The following is a 21256-nucleotide window of genomic DNA, read 5'->3' on the forward strand; positions in this document are numbered from 1 at the left end:
CGTTGCTGTTTTGCACGATACTTTAGCCTTCTCTCCACAGTACAGTTACAGGTCAAAAGTCACTGTGACATTATTGTCACTTTTGTACAACTCATGACAAGACCAAACTGACTGGTGAGGTTAGGGTATGACGTCATGTCATCAAAGTACAAGTAACACACAAGTCAAAGTATCTAAACTTCAACTTGTAGTTGCGTCTACTTGTCTGCTCAGTCATCACACGCAACCTGTTATAAGTCAGTTTGGCGACTGTATTGCTGTACCTTACTACTGGTATCTATGTTTGTGTCTTTCGGGCATCAAATATCATTGAGTCATCTAAGGGGAAGTTCCGTGGATGACATGCGAAAAAAAAATGGTTACAAGTTTAGAACAGTCCTCATACTATACAAGTTTAGAACAGTCCTCATACTATACAAGTTTAGAACAGTCCTCATACTATACAAGTTTAGAACAGTCCTCATACTATACAAGTGTAGAACAGTCCTCATACTATACAAGTGTAGAACAGTCCTCATACTATACAAGTGTAGAACAGTCCTCATACTATACAAGTGTAGAACAGTCCTCATACTATACAAGTGTAGAACAGTCCTCATACTATACAAGTTTAGAACAGTCCTCATACTATACAAGTTTAGAACAGTCCTCATACTATACAAGTGTAGAACAGTCCTCATACTATACAAGTGTAGAACAGTCCTCATACTATACAAGTTTAGAACAGTCCTCATACTATACAAGTGTAGAACAGTCCTCATACTATACAAGTGTAGAACAGTCCTCATACTATACAAGTGTAGAACAGTCCTCATACTATACAAGTGTAGAACAGTCCTCATACTATACAAGTGTAGAACAGTCCTCATACTATACAAGTGTAGAACAGTCCTCATACTATACAAGTGTAGAACAGTCCTCATACTATACAAGTGTAGAACAGTCCTCATACTATACAAGTTTAGAACAGTCCTCATACTATACAAGTGTAGAACAGTCCTCATACTATACAAGTGTAGAACAGTCCTCATACTATACAAGTGTAGAACAGTCCTCATACTATACAAGTGTAGAACAGTCCTCATACTATACAAGTGTAGAACAGTCCTCATACTATACAAGTTTAGAACAGTCCTCATACTATACAAGCTTAGAACAGTCCTCATACTATATTAAATCAACAGACACATTAACGCCTGAAATACTGATATAATTTTTGGTTAAGTTTACTTATTATTAATAATTGCGTTTAATATAATATCTAATTTAAGTAACAATTTTAACATAATATTAAAACATAGCTTATTATTACATAAATTATTCGGTTATGTATTTTAATAAAAAAGATTAAATATTAATTGATGTTAATGACGAATCAATAAATTACTCATTTATAAATAAGGTATTAATTTTTATCGAGAAAATACTCAAAAAAAGTCGATGATTGTCGTATTCCATTAAACTGCAGTCTTTGATTACGACAAATGGAACGAGTATCCGGTCTTAGTGCTAACCAAACTGACCCAGTAGAGGACAATATGGATGCAACATTTACAGCTAACTGTTCTTCAAGTGAACCACATTTGCTGAGTCAAGGAGATCTTAATGATCTCATTCGCAATCTCAATTAGTCTAAGAAGCGAGTCGAAGTTTTGCCAGGTTCCAGATTAAAGAACTGCAATGTTTTCAAGATGAATTTCGTCAAAAGTATGTATAAAACTGCTCATGGATTCACATATTTGAGGAATAAATAAATTCCCCAAAACCAGTGATACAAAAATCATCGAGGGGTATTTTGGTAGGACTACACATCAGGGAACTGCTTCCAGATGAAAAGTTCGATTAAGAACTAAATGAAGTTCAGAAAACTGCAGTCCTGTCATTTAGGAGAGTTTGCCAAGTTTTTTTTTTTGTGGAATCAAAGATAAGAAAACTACTGTTATGTCAAAGATCTATTGACTTCATTTAAGCTCTGGGGTGCATTATGAGTCTAAAAATCCACATTTTGGACTCGTACTTAGACTTTTTCCCTAAAAATCTTGGGTCAATCAGCGATGAGCAAGGCGACAGATTTCATTAAGACATTTTGAACATAGAAAACCGATACCAGGGAAAGTGGAGGCACTCTATGTTGGCAGATTACTGGTGTACCCGAGGCCAAATATAGTCCAAAATAGTACACTTCTGTATTTTAGAGGCAATTTTTATAATGTGTAATACTAGCCTTATTTATGGAGTAATTTACACATTGTAAAATTGAATTGCTCTGTGTCACGTTGAAACCATGCCAAATAGAGAAATTATGAAAACAAATTGGAATTCAGCGTAAAAAGCGCTATAAGCTCCATCTACTTTAGTGCGTGAGAGAAAAAAATTAAAATTTTGTTCACCAGTGTTATCATTGCTATTTGGCTCCTGTATATATATATATATATATATGCTAACTTGCATGCATGATAATTTACGTTACTCTGTAAATTACCAAGGACCTGTTTATTCTTTAACAACAGTTGATCATCGTTATATTACCATCAATTAGGGATGACTCCAGTAATTATTTGTTTGTACAGTACGGGGAAAAAGTTCTCCACCTGAGGTCCCCGTCTACTGAACTTAATATGCCATGGGTTAGTCATTAAACCTCTGTAAACTGTCAGCCTCACTGTCTCAGTAAGTTCTTCAAACCATTCAACACCGTAACACAAAATAGATGCTTTGGAACATACTTTCTAACGAGCTCTTTACCCAGCTTTGGTCTCTGGTTATTGTGGTGGTGCATCACTTGGAGAACTCCTCCATGTTAGACAGCTACACTGTACCCATCACCCTTTCACAGTAGCCCAGTTTTCATAATTCAGGTAATATTAGATGTTCATTCAGAATACATTCAACCAGATATCCGTATTTCTATTAATGTCGTAACCAGATTTATGGCATAATCCAGTTTCGTCTGATCTATGTATATAATGTTAATAATAATAATAATAATAATAATAATAATGATAATAATAATAATAATAATAATAATAATAATAATAATAATAATAATAAATAATGTTACGAACATGTCCATAGAACTGTATGTGTTTCAAATATTTGCCAACAAAGATTTTGGAATTTTCTGTACTAATTCATATGTTATATGTGAAAAAGATAATGGTTATAATCTTAGAAGTGTCCACATAATACTTAAAATCAAAAGATATTAATTACGATATCAATTACATTTTTGGTTTTTATTGGTTATTTAAAAATTGTTTAATTATATATTTACATAAATAAGCTTTGTTTTACAATATCTTGAAAAATTACTTTTACATAAATTATTTGAGTATGAATTTAAATTATTTTCACTAGAAATATATCATTAAAGAAATTGCATAATTAAGATCTTACAATTCAAAATAGGTATCAATTTTTATAGAGCAAATGCTCTAAAAAGAATTTGATTACTGTCGTTATTTCGTTACTAGACAGCCGTCGTTAACGGCAACTCAAACAAACGACTGTCCAGTCTTGCTCGTCCCATCCTCTAAAGAGCCTGCCATAGAAACAGAGTAGAAAATATATATACTAATATTTGGGGTATTTTCTTGTGTGATATATTATGTACGGAAAGAAGAGTACATTTGGAGGCATGGAAGGAGTGAGTGGGGAGAAGGTGACAAGGAGGATTTACGTGTCACCAATGGAGAGGACAATAAGCTTCAGTGGTGTCCTGACAGTGATGCATTCACGGGACGTCTAGGATTGAGCGCATAGGTCGAATCTAGGTTAAAGCGGTCGGTTCACAGTCAATCCAACTGTTCATTCACCCTAGGAGGTTGTTAGAGTCTACAGGGTGATCGTTTTCTTAGCAGTGTTTAGCGATCGCATTTTTGTGGTCACTCCTGCGCACTGAGTGACGGTGCCAATAGCATCTCTCACTTACGCTTTTGCTGGTCTAGCCAATGTATACATCTTTACCTGCCTTATATTTGACGACATAAAAATTCCCAATTGTTGGATGATTTGGGCTACTTTTAAGTAAGGTCTTACTGACAGAGTTCTTTTATTTGAAGGCAACATTAAAAAAACTTTTTTAGTACCTATCTTGCTTTACCTTAGTTAAGAGAGTAGGGCAACACTAAACAAAAGACCTTTGTGGTAATATGCCTGACGTCTGTTGAGCTCGGATATATTATTTCCTTTTCTTTGTCCACTTCTTTGTGAATGAGTTTGCTTCTAAGGTCATGTTTGTGTCTCTCGTGCTTTGTAAGTCACTGAGACATCCAAGTGGAATTTGGTGTGCTAGTTCATATGTGTTACATGTTGAAAAGAAAATAATGGTTACAATTTCAGAAGTGTCCCCTGAACATATAAAATCAATAGAGATTTTAACGTTTGAGACAAAACTTATTAGATGTTTGGATAAAGTAATTAATCATCAAAAATTGTGTTTGATTTAATAACTGAATTAATATATAAGTCATGATATTGACTTAAAAATCATTAGTACATATTTTGTTTGCGTATGCATTTTAATTCATATCTTTAGATATAAATGATAAAACACGTTATATTAATAGTTTACTCATTACAAATTGATATGTGATTGAAATCATCCCAAAATACCTATTCCAAAAAACGTAATTTTTAAAGAATATTCTGTTAAGTGACAGCCGTCGGTTACGACAAATCAAACTACTGCACAGTCTTTCCTCTCCATTATCCCATCCTCTCAAGAGCCCGCCATACTAACAGAGAAGAAAATATCTAACCTAATCTTTTGGGTACTTTCTTGGGTGATTTAATCTGTGCGGAAAGTCATGTGGACGCATGGAGGGAGTAAGTTGGGAAAACAGACGAGGAAAGTCCACATTCGTTCACACATTCTCAAGCTGTCATGTGCTCTACAACGAAACCACAGCCCCTGCCTATCCATGATTTCCTCTGGCTGCATCACATGACCTGGTTCAACCCACTGACTACGATGACCTCTCTCCGTCTACTACATTGTTCCAAGTCACTCTATCTCGCTCACTCCTGTCACCCTTTTGCATGTTCAGGTCCGGTCATTCAATTTTTTTGTTTCTGAACTCAATCCTATTATCTGTAATTTGCTTTACCCCTTTTTTGTGCTAACGGACACTGTACAGGCAACGAGGCCATAATCAAGGCCGTTCCATTAACGCTATATATCATATATCTCCTAGCCTGGGCCAGGTACTCATTTTATCAACCATCCTCCTAGGGGTGAATGAACAGTTGGATTGACTGTGAACCGACCGCTTTAACCTAGATTCGACCTATGCGCTCAATCCTAGACGTCCCGTGAATGCATCACTGTCAGGACACCACTGAAGCTTATTGTCCTCTCCATTGGTGACACGTAAATCCTCCTTGTCACCTTCTCCCCACTCACTCCTTCCATGCCTCCAAATGTACTCTTCTTTCCGTACATAATATATCACACAAGAAAATACCCCAAATATTAGTACATATATTTTCTACTCTGTTTCTATGGCAGGCTCTTTAGAGGATGGGACGAGAGATAAGTTTGTTTGATTTGCCGTTAACGACGGCTGTCTACTAACGAAATAACGACAGTAATCAAATTCTTTTTAGAGCATTTGCTCTATAAAAATTACCTGTAATAAATTGTAATATGTTAATAGAAAGTATGGCAATATTTATTTATATCTAATGCTATTAAATAGAATTCATACTCAAACAATTTATGTAATAATATTTTTTGTTGTAATATTATGAAACCATTGATATTTTATTATATATCAAATTAAACAATGTATTTAAATTATTAGTTTAATCAAGAATCTAAGAAATCTGTTTCAAACGTTAAAATCTAAGTCGATTTTATGTATTGTGGGGAAACTGTTCTAAAATTGTGACCGTTATTTTCTTGCCCGCATGCAACTCATATGAATTAGCACACCAAATTCCACTTGGATGTCTCAGTGACTTACAAAGCACGAGAGACACAAACATGACCTTAGAAGCAAACTCATTCACAAAGAAGTGGACAAAGAAAAGGAAAGAATTTATCCGAGCTCAACAGACGTTAGGCATATTACCACAAAGGTCTTTTGTTTAGTGTTCGATATATTTTCCATCACATAAGACCGTTTCAGCACACTTGCCACCGATTTGTATGTGTAACGAACATATATGTGAGAAATACTTAGAAAAGCAAATTGATTTGTATGTAGTATTTATGGATCTGGAGAAGGCATATGATAGAGTTGATAGAGATACTCTGTGGAAGGCATTAAGAATATATGGTGTGGGAGGCAAGTTGTTAGAAGCAGTGAAAAGTTTTTATCGAGGATGTAAGGCATGTGTACGTGTAGGAAGAGAGGAAAGTGATTCTTTCTCAGTGAATGTAGGTTTGCGGCAGGGGTGTGTGATGTCTCCATGGTTGTTTAATTTGTTTATGGATGGGGTTGTTAGGGAGGTGAATGCAAGAGTTTTGGAAAGAGGGGCAAGTATGCAGTCTGTTGTGGATGAGAGACCTGGGAAGTGAGTCAGTTGTTGTTCGCTGATGATACAGCGCTGGTGGCTGATTCATGTGAGAAACTGCAGAAGCTGGTGACTGAGTTTGGTAAAGTGTGTGAAAGAAGAAAGTTGAGAGTAAATGTGAATAAGAACAAGGTTATTAGGTACAGTAGGGTAGAGGGTCAAGTCAGTTGGGAGGTAAGTTTGAATGGAGAAAAACTGGAGGAAGTGAAATGTTTTAGATATCTGTGGTGGATTTGGCAGCGGATGGACCTATGGAAGCGGAAGTGAATCATAGGGTGGGGGAGGGGGCGAAAACTCTGGGAGCCTTGAAGAATGTGTGGAAGTCGAGAACATTATCTCGGAAAGCAAAAATGGGTATGTTTGAAGGAATAATGGTTCCAACAATGTTGTATGGTTGCGAGGCGTGGGCTATGGATAGAGGTATGCGCAGGAGGGTGGATGTGCTGGAACTGAGATGTTTGAGGACAATATGTGGTGTGAGGTGGTTTGATTGAGTAAATAATAATAGGGTAAGAGAGATGTGTGGTAATGAAAATAGTGTGGTTGAGAGAGCAGACGAAGGTGTTTTGAAATGGTTTGGTCACATAGAGAGAATGAGTGAGGAAAGATTGACCAAGAGGATATATATGTCAAAGGTGGAGGGAACAAGAAGTGGGAAACCAAATTGGAGGTGGAAAGATGGAGTGAGAAAGATTTTGATTGATTGGGGCCTGAACATGGAGGAGGGTGAAAGGCGTGCAAGGAATAGAGTGAATTGGAACGATGTGGTATACCGGGGTCGACGTGCTGTCAATAGGGGCATGTGAGGCGTCTGGGTTAAACCATGGAAAGTTCTGTGGGGCCTGGATGTGGAAAGGGAGCTGTGGTTTCGGTGCATTATTACATGACAGCTAGAGACTGAGTGTGAACGAATGAGGCCTTTGTTGTCTTTTCCTAGCGCTACCTCGCACAGATGAGGGGGGAGGGGGTTGTTATTTCATGTGTGGCGAGGTGGCGATGGGAATGAATAAAGGCAGACAATATGAATTATGTACATGTGTATATATGTATATGTCTGTGTGTGTGTATATATATGTATACGTTGAGATGTATAGGTATGTATATTTGCGTGTGTGGACGTGTATGTACATACATGTGTATGTGGGTGGGTTGGGCCATTCTTTCGTCTGTTTCCTTGCGCTACCTCGCTAACGCGGGAGACAGCGACAAAGCAAAATAGATAAATAAATAAATAAATATATATATATATATATATATATATATATATATATATATATATATATATATATATATATATATATATATTCTTTTGTTTTAAACTATTCGCTATTTCCCGCGTTAGCGAGGTAGCGTTAAGAACAGAGGACTGGGCCTTTTTTGGAATATCCTCACCTGGCCCCCCTCTGTTCCTTCTTTTGAAAAATTAAAAAAAAAAGAAAGAAAAAACGAGAGGGGAGGATTACCAGCCCCCCGCTCCTTATATATATATATATATATATATATATATATATATATATATATATATATATATAGAATCAGATGCCTCTATAATCAAAATCGTACGAATAAATGTCGTGACCTTTATGTATGTGACCCGACCCTTGCCTTTGGTGACCCGAACTTTGCCTTTCATGGTCACATTTCTTACTTGAGCTTCCCGCCTGACCCTCACCTGAGGTCAGGCGCTTAGAAAAAACTGAATTCAAACAGCAACAGACCACTAGGTTAAAACAGCAACAGACCACTAGGTTCAAACAGCAACAGACCACTAGGTTAAAACAGCAACAGACCACTAGGTTAAAACAGCAACAGACCACTAGGTTAAAACAGCAACAGACCACTAGGTTCAAACAGCAACAGACCACTAGGTTAAAACAGCAACAGACCACTAGGTTAAAACAGCAACAGACCACTAGGTTAAAACGAAGCTTATTGTGAACAGTGGAAGAGAACACACACTGATGAGTTAATGTGGTAGGAGTAGACAGACAGACAGATTTTTCGTGTAGTTAAAGAGATGCATAATAATGTCTGCACCAAAGGGAAATATCTATCAAGTCTGTGCTCATACGTATCCATTGTACTGGTTTCAACTGCTTTAACTGACTAATCATTCCATATATTAACAATCCTGTTCAGAAGAAAGTATTTCGCTTCATTTCAGTCACGCGTTTGCAGCTTCATAAAAAGCAAAATAATCACAAACATCATGAATTCTCTATATGATATAAGAAAACTTTTTTCTTAATAGTAAGCATTTCCCAAGTGCAACCTACATCTACTGAAGCATCATAATCCATTAAGGAGTCTCACTGGATTCACTACCCAAACATAAGATATGCACAAACTAAGTAGACAAAGAAACGTAGAAAATATATTAGATCTTAGAAAGCAGGTGACCCAACACAGGTCACTCACTTTCAAATTGCTAAGAAAATACCGTTCCTACACACCAGCAGTTGGTAAGCATGACAGAGCCAGGCAAAGTGATAAATAAAGTCAGCAAAGTTCATATTTATGTGATGTCGCTGTTATCGTCAAGTTTCAGTCACCAACCAAAAAAAAAACAAAAAAACTAACGCCATTTTCAGGTGGTAAGGAGAATTGTAAGACCATATACATTACCTCTTTACAAGTGGCCCTTGTTATGCTTAAAATGTGTGTAAAGATTCGCCAAGATGAAATTTAATTTCGGTCAACTCAACACATTTTACACTATACACACATCCACATAGGACTCCACGCAAGTACATGGCACCCTGAACACATATCTGACCAAAGCCAGCAATGGCGCACACACACACACACACACACACACACACACATATATATATATATATATATATATATATATATATATATATATATATATATATATGAAAGGCATCTAGGGGTCAATATTGTCCTAAATTTTATTGCTAGAGTCAAACGTTAGAACTTAGAAAAGAGTCTATCTGTGTGATGGCAAATATTTGAAACACATTCAGCTCTATGGACATGTTCGTAACATTTTTTATTAACATTATGACATAGATCAGACGAAACTGGATTATGCCATAAATCTGGTTACGACATTAATAGAAATACGGATATCTGGTTGAATGTATTCTGAATGAACATCTAATATTACCTGAATTATGAAAACTGGGCTACAGTGAAAGGGTGATGGGTACAGTGTAGCTCTCTAACATGGAGGAGTTCTCCAAGTGATGCACCACCACAATAATTACCAGAGACCATAAAGAGCTCGTTAGAAAGTATGTTCCAAAGCATCTATTTTGTGTTACGGTGTTGAATGGTTTGAAGAACTTACTGAGACAGTGAGGCTGACAGTTTACAGAGGTTTAAAGACTAACCCATGGCATATTAAGTTCAGTAGACGGGGACCTCAGGTGGAGAACTTTTTCCCCGTACTGTACAAACAAATAATTACTGGAGTCATCCCTAATTGATGGTAATATAACGATGATCAACTGTTGTTAAAGAATAAACAGGTCCTTGGTAATTACTGGAGTCATCCCTAATTGATGGTAATATAACGATGATCAACTGTTGTTAAAGAAAAAAGAGAAGTCTTTGATATTTTGAAAATAGCCTAAATCATCATGTATAAAAGTTATCATGCATCTACAGAAGCCATATATTTTTAGCAATAATTATATATTGACCAAAACATATAGGGTAACGTTTTCTAATGTTCGTGGTGAGAAAACTTCAAGCTATCAGGGGTAACGTAGTTTGAGATTTTCGATATGAGAGAGGAGCAGGACTTAGGTATATATGGAGCAGGTATGGACACCCGGACAATCTCGGTGGAGTGCAATGGTCATGCAGTGCGCTTCTGTAATATTATTTTGAAACTAAAAACCTAATCGAGGCCGTATGTAAGCTCAGTCTAGGAGAATCGTTACACACACACACACACACACACACACACACAAATTCTGAGAGCCCTTAGTGTATTTGCAAACTCGATTTTTTTTTGTAAAGCAGCTGTTGTACAGGGGAATGAAACACCACGATATTAAAAGAGAAGACGTAGTCAAATTTTTTTCTGTTAGTCTAGATGGTCTCGACGTACTACATATAGTCAGTCTAGATGGTCTCGACGTACTACATATAGTCAGTCTAGATGGTCTCGACGTACTACATATAGTCAGTCTAGATGGTCTCGACGTACTACATATAGTCAGTCTAGATGGTCTCGACGTACTACATATAGTCAGTCTAGATGGTCTCGACGTACTACATATAGTCAGTCTAGATGGTCGGTGTATTACATATAATGTAACCACACATATTAACTCAGACTTACCTGTTCAGATTCGTACAACTCAGGGTAAGGGGAAAAATGTATGTAAAGGTTCCCTTCTTATCCATATTGGCGTCCACCCCAAAGCCAACTCATCTCTCCTTCAAATTGTATATGTTGATGATGCCAAGGTCATGAAATAAGGCTCTAAAATTGTCATGTACGAAAGAAATACCTCATATGGATATTACCGATCATGTACAGTTTGAGAAAAGAGCAGATGTGTAAGGTAAGCAACTCCATAAATATGGCAGAAATAAGGTTATAATACAAACATAAACCATTCACTTACTCAGCACCTCGTTCACTTACTTCCTAGTGATCCATAAAACCACAATCAACATAGGATAATTTTTCTATGTCCAGCCTTGGTGCTACAGAGTTACGTGGATGCCTCTGGTGTTCATCCATGATTACCTTGTGGAAGTTTGTGCACAATGGTGTGTCATGACCGACCTAACCTGTTATGGACACAGAAGTACCCGAGTTGAAGTGTGGCTCAGGGGAGTGAGTGGGTGGGTGACTGGCACGCGGGTGGCTGGTAAGCTACAGAGTAAGGGTAATCGTGCAGTCTGTGTCCTGACGACGTCTGCAGGTCTTCTGTGGGTTCACGTAGAGGGTGGGGGTAGTTGTGTGTAGGTCTTTGGATGTTTTGTAAACGTGTGATGAGAATAAGAGAGCTTAGAAAGGACACTTGTGTGAAGAAATACCATGAGAGATTGAGTGCAGAATGGAAAAAGGTGAGGGCAGTTGAAGTGAGGGGAGTGGGTGAGGAATGGAATGTATTTAGGGAAGCAGTAATGGCATGTGCAAGAGATGTATTTGCCATGCGAAAGGTGGGAGGTGGGCAGATTAAAAAGGGTAGTGAGTGGTGGGATGAAAAAGTACAGTTGTTAGTGAGAGAAAAAGGAAAGGCTTTGGGGCTGGTACTTACAAGAAAGGAGTGCAAATGAATGGGAAATGTATAAGAGAAAGCGTCAGGAGGTCAAGAGGAAGGTGCAGGGACTGAAAAAGAGGGCAAACGAGAGTTGGGGTGAAAATAATTAAGCTTTAGGGAGAATAAAAAGATGGTTTGGAAGGAGGTGAATAGTGTACGAAAGACAAGAGAAAGAATGGGGACATCGGTGAAGGTAGCAAAAAGGAAGTGATAGCATGGAGCGAAGAGATGGAGTGAGTATCGTGAAGGTTTGTTGAATGTTTGATGATAGAGTGGCAGATGTAGGGTGTTTGGTCAGGGTGTTGTGCGAAGTGAAAGTGTCAGGGAGTGGTTTGATGAAGTTGAAAAAGAGGTGATGAAAGCCTCGCGGAAGATGAAATCCGGCAAGGTGGCGGGTTTGGATGGTTTTGCAGTTGAATTTATTAAGAAAGGGGGTGACTGTGTTGTTGATTGGTGGGTAAGGATCAATATATGTACGTATAGATCGTGGTGAAATGCTTGAGGAGTGGCGGAATGCACGAATAGTGCAATTGTACAAAAGCAAAGGGGATAAAGGTGAGTGATCACAATAAAAAGATAAGTTTGTTGAGTATTCCTGGAAAATTGTATGGAAGGGTATTGATTGAGAGGGTGAAGGCATGCACAGGGCAACATGATTGGGGAGGAGAAGTGTGGTTTCAGAAGTGGTAGAGGATGTGTGGATCAGGTGTTTGCTTTGAAGAATGTATGTGAGAAATACTTAGCAAAACATATAGATCTGTATGTGGCATTTATGGATCTGGAGAAGGCATATACGAGCGGAAGGCTCTGAGAATATATCTGAGGAAAGCTGCTAGAGGTAGTGAGAGTTCATCAAGGATGTAAGGCGTGTGTACGAGTAGGAAGGTTGGTGTGTGTGTGTGTGTGTGTGTGTGTGTGTGTGAGGTCACCATGGCTGTATAATGACTATCATAAGAAGACGTTTATGCATGAGGTGGTGAGGGAAAATTTATCGTTAGCTTGATAAAAAGCCCATGTGTAGCGCAACTGACTTTTATTACGCTCTAATTCATTCCTTCATTTTTTTTTTTTTTTTGTCCACTTTCTATAAACACGCTCGATTTTAAGGTTGTTTGTGTGTTTCGGTGCTATAAAACCACTGAGACATTTCCAGAGTTTGACTTGCGAACGGATGTAGGTTAAATGTGGAAAGGAATGACTTCGTAAAGTCTTAGAAGTGGCCCCACTACAAGTAAAAAATATACAAAAGATTAAAATCTGAAGCTACATTTCTTTATCTTGAGGAAAAACGATTAACTGATAAACTCCTGTGTTTAGTGCAATAACTTTCAATGTATACAATTATTGTATAATTCATAATATGGACATTATTACATAAGTTACTTGCGTATGCATTTTACCTAATAAATCCGAAAATATGTTTAAAGAACAGACAGATAACATCGGTAGATAATGATTACGTAAATTAATTTTTCTAGAGTGAGAACTCTGAAAAAAAAAAGAATTGAATTTACTGCTAACGTCACTTAAGGAAAGTGATGGTCGCCCTTTGTGAAAGTAAATTGGACGACTTACTGAGGGCAACATATCTATCCTAGTGGCCACTCAACCATAATAAACCTTGCCTCTTTAACAGAAAGGAAAGTGTACTATTGCTTCGGGTATTACCTTCAATAAAACAGACTTTTTTAACGGAAAGAACTGACACACACACACACACACACACACACACACACACACACACACACACACACACACAGAGGAAACGGCATCGGTAAACCTGCTTCAGCAAGGTAGCGCCAGGTAAACAGACAAAAAAAGGCCTCATTCGTTCACACTCAGTCTCTAGCTATCATGTGTAATACACCGAAACCACAACTCTCTTTCCACATCCAGGCCCCACAAAACTTTCCATGGTTTACCCCAGACGCTTCACATGCCCTGGTTCAATCCATTGACAGCACGTCGACCCCAGTATACCACATCGTTCCAATTCACTTTATTCCTTGCACGTCTTTCACCCTCCTGCATCTTCAGGCCCCGACCGCACAAAATCTTTTTCACTCCATCCTTCCACCTCCAATTTGGTTTACCGCTTCTCCTCGTTCCCTCCACCTCTGACACATATATCCTCTTCGTCAATCTTTCCTCGCTCATTCTCTTCATGTGACCAGACCATTTTAATACACCCTCTTCTGCTCTCTCAACCACAATCTTTGTATTACCACACATCTCTCTTACCCTTTCATTACTTTCTCGATCAAACCACGTCACACCACATATTGTCCTCAAATATTTCATTTCCAACACATCCACCCTCCTCCGCACAACCATATCTATAGCCCATGCCTAGCAACCACATAACATTGTTGGAACAACTTTTCCTTCAAATATACCCATTTTTGCTCCTCAACTCATTCTTCAAAGCTCCCAGAACCTTCGCCCTCTCCCCCACCCAGTGACTCACTTCCATGGTTCCATCCTACGTATTCCATGACCGTCGTAAAAGGCCACTAAAAGGGGTGGGAGTTTTGGGCTGGAAATTCTCCCCACCTGTAAAAAAAAAAAAAAAAGGGGAGAGGGGGCAAAGTGAGGATTTTCCCTCCCAGGCGTAGTCATCTGTTCTTGACGCTACCTTGCTAACGTAGGAAAACGAGAATATATATCAAATCGGGGAGAGTAATTACTGAGAAACTAAGCACATATGCTAAAAATGTTCCAAAGATGTCGAGGTTCAATTGAATATATGTGGGATGGAGTAGTTCAGTTACATTTGATACAACCCACACACGTATCTACCTAAGATCCCACTACACACGTCTGGGACGCCTTCCTGAACACAGACCTCCGATGTGTGTCAGTATTAATACACGAAAACTCCCTGTCATTGAGAGCTCGTGTCAAGCATGTGGTTCAATGGTGGATTGTAATGTCTATCTAAAGGACATTATCTATCTCCCCTTTATCGAAAAGATGTAATCATATTCCAATAATAGGAAGTTTTTTGACCACCACAGGTGCTTGAGCTTACCTCTCTAAGACCAGCAGCCTCCAGCTCGGCTCAATATGCTGTTCACTGTTCTCTGTGCGAGATTTTCCCTGTTTTCTGTTTCCGATTTTTTTGTTATCAGACAGCAGACTCGCCGCCACATTAGCAGAAGACCCATCCATGGTCCACAAACCGTCGAGTGTAGTCGACAGCAAATACTTATTAGACACGTATGAGGAGGAGTCTCCTGCGTCTGGTGGTGGACCAGATCTCGTCAACTGCTGAGGCTTCCTCTCATCCAATCTTGGTCTTTGTAGAATCATCACACACTTTCCTTTTAAGCCGTTTTCTTTCCCACGTTTCGTGAAGTGGCCTACCGGCCGGTCCTAAGGTGAGAGAGTAGCAGGTGTGTTCATTGTAGAGGCGTCGATGTAGCGGGTTTGTTTACCCGTCAAGACGTGGTTCCTCCAGCAACCTAACCTAACGACTCACTGTAGGATCTTGTGATTACGTGGCAACACACACACACACTTGAGGGTGGTAGTAGTTAGGTTAGGAAGGAGGGGGGGGGGGGGTGCTTCATACACCTTTCATAGATAGGATTTGCCCACAGCTATGGACAGCTCCCTCCCTCTCGAGACCAAGTTGAGATTCAAATAACTTTATTAAGTATTGGCACCTGATGAGGTGGATTGTCTCCACGAAATATGTCGTGCCACATGGACAGAAAAATTACGTTAGATGAAATCATATGAATAACTGAACTGCAATTTCACCTTCATAACTTTCATTACGGACTAGTTTGTTGATCATATATAAAGCTGTTTGTAAGGACGAGAAGAGAAACTCATGGATTATATGTTACAAGTGCAAAGACATACAGAATTCTTCAAGACCTATAAAGCTATCATGAAGCTAAGGCGGTACGATAATGTCAGTCGTGGATTTCAAGCTAAACACAAATGGATGCAAACTACTCGGCAAACGTGTGACCTCATGTAAGGCCAAGTACTTTTTCTTGCACAGGAATGTTAACATATGGAATGATTCATCAAGAAGAGTAGTTGAAAGCAGCAGTACCATAGATACGTTTAAGTATACACTTAAAAAATATTTTCCTTCAAATTCCCTTATTGGGACAATGGGGTCTGTTGCTGTTTGAATTCACTCGTATGGAAGGGGCATGACCTTACCAGGTGAGGGCTGAGCAGGAAGATCAAATTAAAAATGTGACCACCAAAGTCAAGGGTCTGGTCACTATTGACAAGGGCCAGGTCATAAACTTATTGACAATAATTTTGATCACGAAATGATCTAATCTATAAGCCCCATCACATATACAAATCGCTGGCGTGTTAGAACATTTTTTTAAGGAAATTTATATCGTCAGCATGACAAAAGACGTGAGATGCGCTTGACGTCTCATGAACTTCGATATGATATTTCATTTTCTTTGTCCACGTCTCTGTGAATGAGTTTTCTTTTAAGGCTATGTTTGCGCCTTTGATGTAGTAACATCACTGAGGTACCTCACTGGAATATGACACACTAATTGATATGGAAAATAAATGGGAAGGAAATTATTACAACAATAGATGAGTGTCTCCCTAACAAATATAATCTCATAAGTATTTACGTTTAAGATCTTAATACCTTATTCAAATATATATTTACATACTCTTGAATATTTTTAGATACAATATTAATTTAGATACAATATTAATTATTTTAAAACAATATTATCAATGAATTTTGTATATATATATAAACAACAAATATTGATTAATATAAGACATTACATAATGTCTTTGTCTACGTAAATTAACGAAAAATGATGAACATATATATGTAGCAGCCTCACGGCAGTGTAACTAAATCCTTCTTACCACGGGAAATTGAAAATTTTTTTCAGAGTGGAAACTCTGAAAAGATTATCTTGATGTCCAACATATTATGTAATTCATACGTAGTGACCAAGTAGAAGACTATGAAGGGAACAACAATATAGGGGCCAGCCTAGGCTGCCCCATCTAACAGAGAGGACAGTATACTAATCCTTAGGGTAGTTTCTTGGGTGATGTATACATATTCTGCACGGAAATAACAATATATTTGGACACATGGAGGGAATGAGTTGGGAAAGGATGATAGAGGATATGTGTGTCATCACCAAGGAAGAGAAGGAGAAGGGGGAGACCATATTGGAGATGGAAGGATGGAGTGTAAAAGATTTTCAATAATTGGGACCTGGCCATGCAGGGGGTTGAAAGGCGTGCACGGGATAGAGTGAATTGTCAATGCTAGCCCGTTCTCCTTCAAATCCCTTCGTACTGGGACACAGCGGTCTGTTAGCTTGAATTCACTTGTATGTAAGGGGCCTAACCTCGTCAGGTGAGGGTCAGGCAGGTGAAAAAGAGGGCAGATGAGAGTTGGGGTGAGAGAGTATCATTAAAATTTTAGGGAGAATATAAAGATGTTTTGGAAGGAGGTAAATAAAGTACGTAAGACAAGAGAACAAATGGGAACATCGGTTAAGGGGGCTAATGGAGAGGTGATAACAAGTAGTGGTGATGCGAGAAGATGGAGTAAGTAATCTGAAGGTTTGTTGAATGTGTCTGATGATAGAGTGGCAGATATAGGGTGTTTTGGTCGAGGTGGTGTGCGAAGTGAGGGGGTTAGGGAGATTGATTTGGTAAACAGAAAAGAGGTAGTAAAAGCTTTGCGGAAGATGAAAGCCGGTAAGGCAATTTGTTTGGATGGTATTGCAGTGGAACTTGTTAAAAAGGGGGTGACTGTGTTGTTGACTGGTTGATAAGGATATTTTATGCGTATGACTCATAGTGAGGTGCCTGAGGATTGGCGGAATGCATGCATAGTGCCATTGTACAAAGGCAAAGGGGATAAAGGTGAGTGCTCAAATTACAGAGGTATAAGTTTACGTATTCCTGGTAAATTATATGGGAGGGTATTGATTGAGGGTGAAGGCATGTACAGAGTATCAGATTGGGGAAGAGCAGTGTGATTTCAGAAGTGGTAGAGGATGTGTGGATTAGGTGTTTGCTTTGAAGAATGTATGTCAGAAATGCTTAGAAAAGCAAATAGATTTGTATGTAGCATTTATGGATCTGGAGAAGGCATATGATAGTTGATAGAGATGCTCTGTGGAAGATATTAAGAATATATGGTGTGGGAGGCAAGTTGTTAGAAGCATTGAAAAGTTTTTATCGAGGATGTAAGGCATGTGTACGTGTAGGAAGAGAGGAAAATGATTGATTCTCTTTGAATGTCGGTTTGCGGCAGGGGTCCGTGATGTCTCTATGGTTGTTTGACATGGATGGGGTTGTTAGGGAGGTGAATGCAAGAGTTTTGGAGAGAGGGGCAAGTATGCAGTCTATTGTGGATGAGAGAGCTTGGGAGATGAGTCAGTTGTTCGCTGATGATACATCGCTGGTGGCTGATTCGTGTGAGAAACTGCAGAAGCTGGTGACTGAGTTTGGTAAAGTGTGTGAAAGAAGAAAGCTGAGAGTAAATGTGAATAAGAGTAAGGTTATTAGGTACAGTAGGGTTGAGGGACAAGTCAATTGGGAGGTAAGTTTGAAAGGAGAAAAACTAGGGGAAGTGAAGTTTTAGATAATTGGGAGTGGATTTGACAGCGGATGGAACCATGGAAGCGGAAGTGAGTCACAAGGTGGGGGAGGGGGCGAAAGTTCTGGGAGCGTTGAAAAATGTGTGGATGGCGAGAATATTATCTCGGAAAGCAAAAATGGGTATGTTTGAAGGAATAGTGGTTCCAACAATGTTATATGGTTGCGAGGCGTGGACTATAGAGTTGTGCGGAGGGTGGATGTGTTGGAAATGAGATGTTTGAGGACAGTATTTGGTGTGAGGTGGTTTGATCGAGTAAGTAATGGACGGGTAAGAGAGATGTGTGGTTGAAAGAGCAGAAGCGGGTGTTTTGAAATGGTTTGGTCATATGGAGAGAATGAGTGAGGAAAGATTGACAAAGAGGATATATGTGTCAGAGGTGGAGGGAACGAGAAGTGGGAGACCAAATTGGATGTGGAAAGATTGAGTGAAAAAGATTTTGAGCGATCGGGGCCTGAACATGTACGAGGGTGAAAGGCGTGCAAGGAATAGTGAATTGGAACGATGTGGTATACCGGGGTGGACGTGCTTCGTCGTTTGTGCCTCAGGTTGGCTGTGAATGAGACATATGTGGCTTTGTCACAACCCCAAGATCCGCACTCGACTGGCTTTGGCTTTTCCCAACCGTCCAGTGCAATGGCGAGCCGGATCGGATGTTGTCGATATCCTTGTTCCTTGAGAAAAAAAAGTTGCTAAGGGAAAAACCCAGCTAAGATAGTGGTAGTCTGTGTGTGTGTGTGTGTGTGTGTGTGTGTGTGTGTGGTACAGTCCTGGGAACTCCCATCCCACAGTGATGCCACAAATATTCTCATCCTGAAACTGTCTCGGAAGTTCATTTGAAAGCTTTTAAGAAATACGGTAATCGTCACGTACTACGAACTATAACGGTTCAAGACTGTAACAACGTATTGTCTGTTAGGAAAGCCACCTGTGTGTTTACAGGCAAGACGCTACTTTCCAAGTAAGCCTTGAAGGGCCTTTTTCGCATGCGTACATAAAGAAGGATCAGCAGCTAGAAGTGAGAAAAGAGGGTTAGGAAGACTAAGGAAAAGAGGTAAAGGAGAAACCAGAGATCGCTGGTTTGACGAGAACGCATGACTAGGAGGAACCGGGTCTTGCCACACAATGACGTGATGTTCGTTACGCTCTTCCTTAATAATGTCATTATAGTGATAACTATTGATGGTACTTCACATGTGCTCGGGGAATGTTAGTAGTGCCAAAGATGAACTACTTGACCCATCTATACTTAAATGTTTACGTGAATGGCTTCGTCTGGATATTGCAAGAAAAGCGTTTATTCCCTTATTCCAGGTTTTGTGAGTATCTGTACAGAAGCCATCGAGGTGGCGTGATATTATTGGTAAAATGTGGTGTTATATGTAGCTAATATAGATTTGGATGTAGGTCAGATCTGATTAGTTATACTCCAGTGTATGTTTCGGTGAGGTAGATGTTTTAACGGAAGTCTCCCCTTACGACGACCCTTCACTGCTTTGTACTGTAAATGGTCAGGATAGTGGCCGAGAAAGTGACAAAGGGAACTTCAGTTTGCGAGTCGGCTACCCATATATTAGTAACGGCAATCGTGTTCAGTACAGATACATCGACTTACTTGATGGTTTAGTGAATAATCATGGATGAAAGGTGGTAGATATATATAACCAAATATCACTGGTCGTAGCGAATCGTTGAGTATATGAAGATCAGATATTTGGAGATCTCAGAAATCGATTTGTTTATAATGTATGGTTTTATGTTTTTATACACTGAAGAAGTTAGACGGGAAGTAGATTACCCCGACCATGCACCTGTTTGTATTGCTTTTGATTCCACATGTATACGTAACGTAGCATCGCTGCAAAGAGCTGTGAATTTAGGAAAATCTAGCGAGCCACTCTGAATAGCCAGTTATGAAAGACACTATCCCATCGCCATGTTGATCTTGACTGCTTTATACATTGTCCAACCCCAGTAGTGACCAGTGTTTGCGCAGAGAAATGATAAAAGCAATGATGAAAAATGTAATTGAAACTATAGAAAAGTGCCAGGCATTGTAGGAGAGAGGTGAGACGAGAGTAATGATTGGGTTAACACACATCCAAGGTAAAAACGGCTGTATGATTTGAATGACAAGTTGATATGGAAAACCTTAAACTGGAAAGGGGGAAATAGTCGGTACACACACCAACCGACCTATGATGAACACTTTTACGTTACACTTTGAAACTTTAGAACTCTGATAGTAATGATGGAAATAGTAGTGACGCAGTGTTTGATGCATCCTATTTAACCTTTTTCAGATCAGTTTGCTGTACATGGCGCTGAAGTGAGGCACAGGTGCTTCTACAATGTACGACAGGGGACCCCAAGAAGCTCTTCTCTTTGTTGTGTATATTGATAAAATGATCAGGATGGTTAAGGAAACCATGGCTACAGTAGGACTTAAGGTAATTTACATACATTAATGTTGTTTGATAGTAATATTGGGTACTATCCGTGATACATGTTCGAGTAAACTAACCATTGTTCTCAACTATCAGTATTGGATGGAGATTTATGAGAAAAGAACAAGTTATCAATTCTCGTAGAGATTTGCTATCTCTATACAAGGTAGGGAAAGATTGTGAAAAATAATGATGCCTACGAGCATGGTTCACAGATAATGGTAAAATAGAATATGTTGCAAGATAAACCTTTTTGTCAAGAAGTATTTGATTATATTTGCTGTATTTTATATTACAGAGATGATGCCATATAGGTATACGTTTATGGAAGCTGCAGTAGTGGCATCCTTGTTTTATGAAGTCTTTTGCTTTACCGACAACCCAAAATATGTTATCAAGGTATGTAT

At 38.9% G+C, this 21256-nt stretch overlaps 1 long non-coding RNA gene across 1 annotated transcript in view; it reads left to right on the forward strand.

Moving 5' to 3' along the window:
- The window catches only part of LOC139767165 (uncharacterized), a 66426-nt gene that overhangs the window by 19720 nt on the left and 25450 nt on the right, over positions 1 to 21256 (forward strand). The window contains exons 3-4 of the long non-coding RNA XR_011717008.1: positions 20706 to 20852; positions 21148 to 21248. This is a non-coding gene — a long non-coding RNA (uncharacterized lncRNA). The remainder of the gene's footprint in view (positions 1 to 20705; positions 20853 to 21147; positions 21249 to 21256) is intronic.

Source organism: Panulirus ornatus, chromosome 59 (genome assembly GCF_036320965.1).
Source record: "Panulirus ornatus isolate Po-2019 chromosome 59, ASM3632096v1, whole genome shotgun sequence".
Lineage (NCBI taxonomy): Eukaryota > Metazoa > Arthropoda > Malacostraca > Decapoda > Palinuridae > Panulirus > Panulirus ornatus.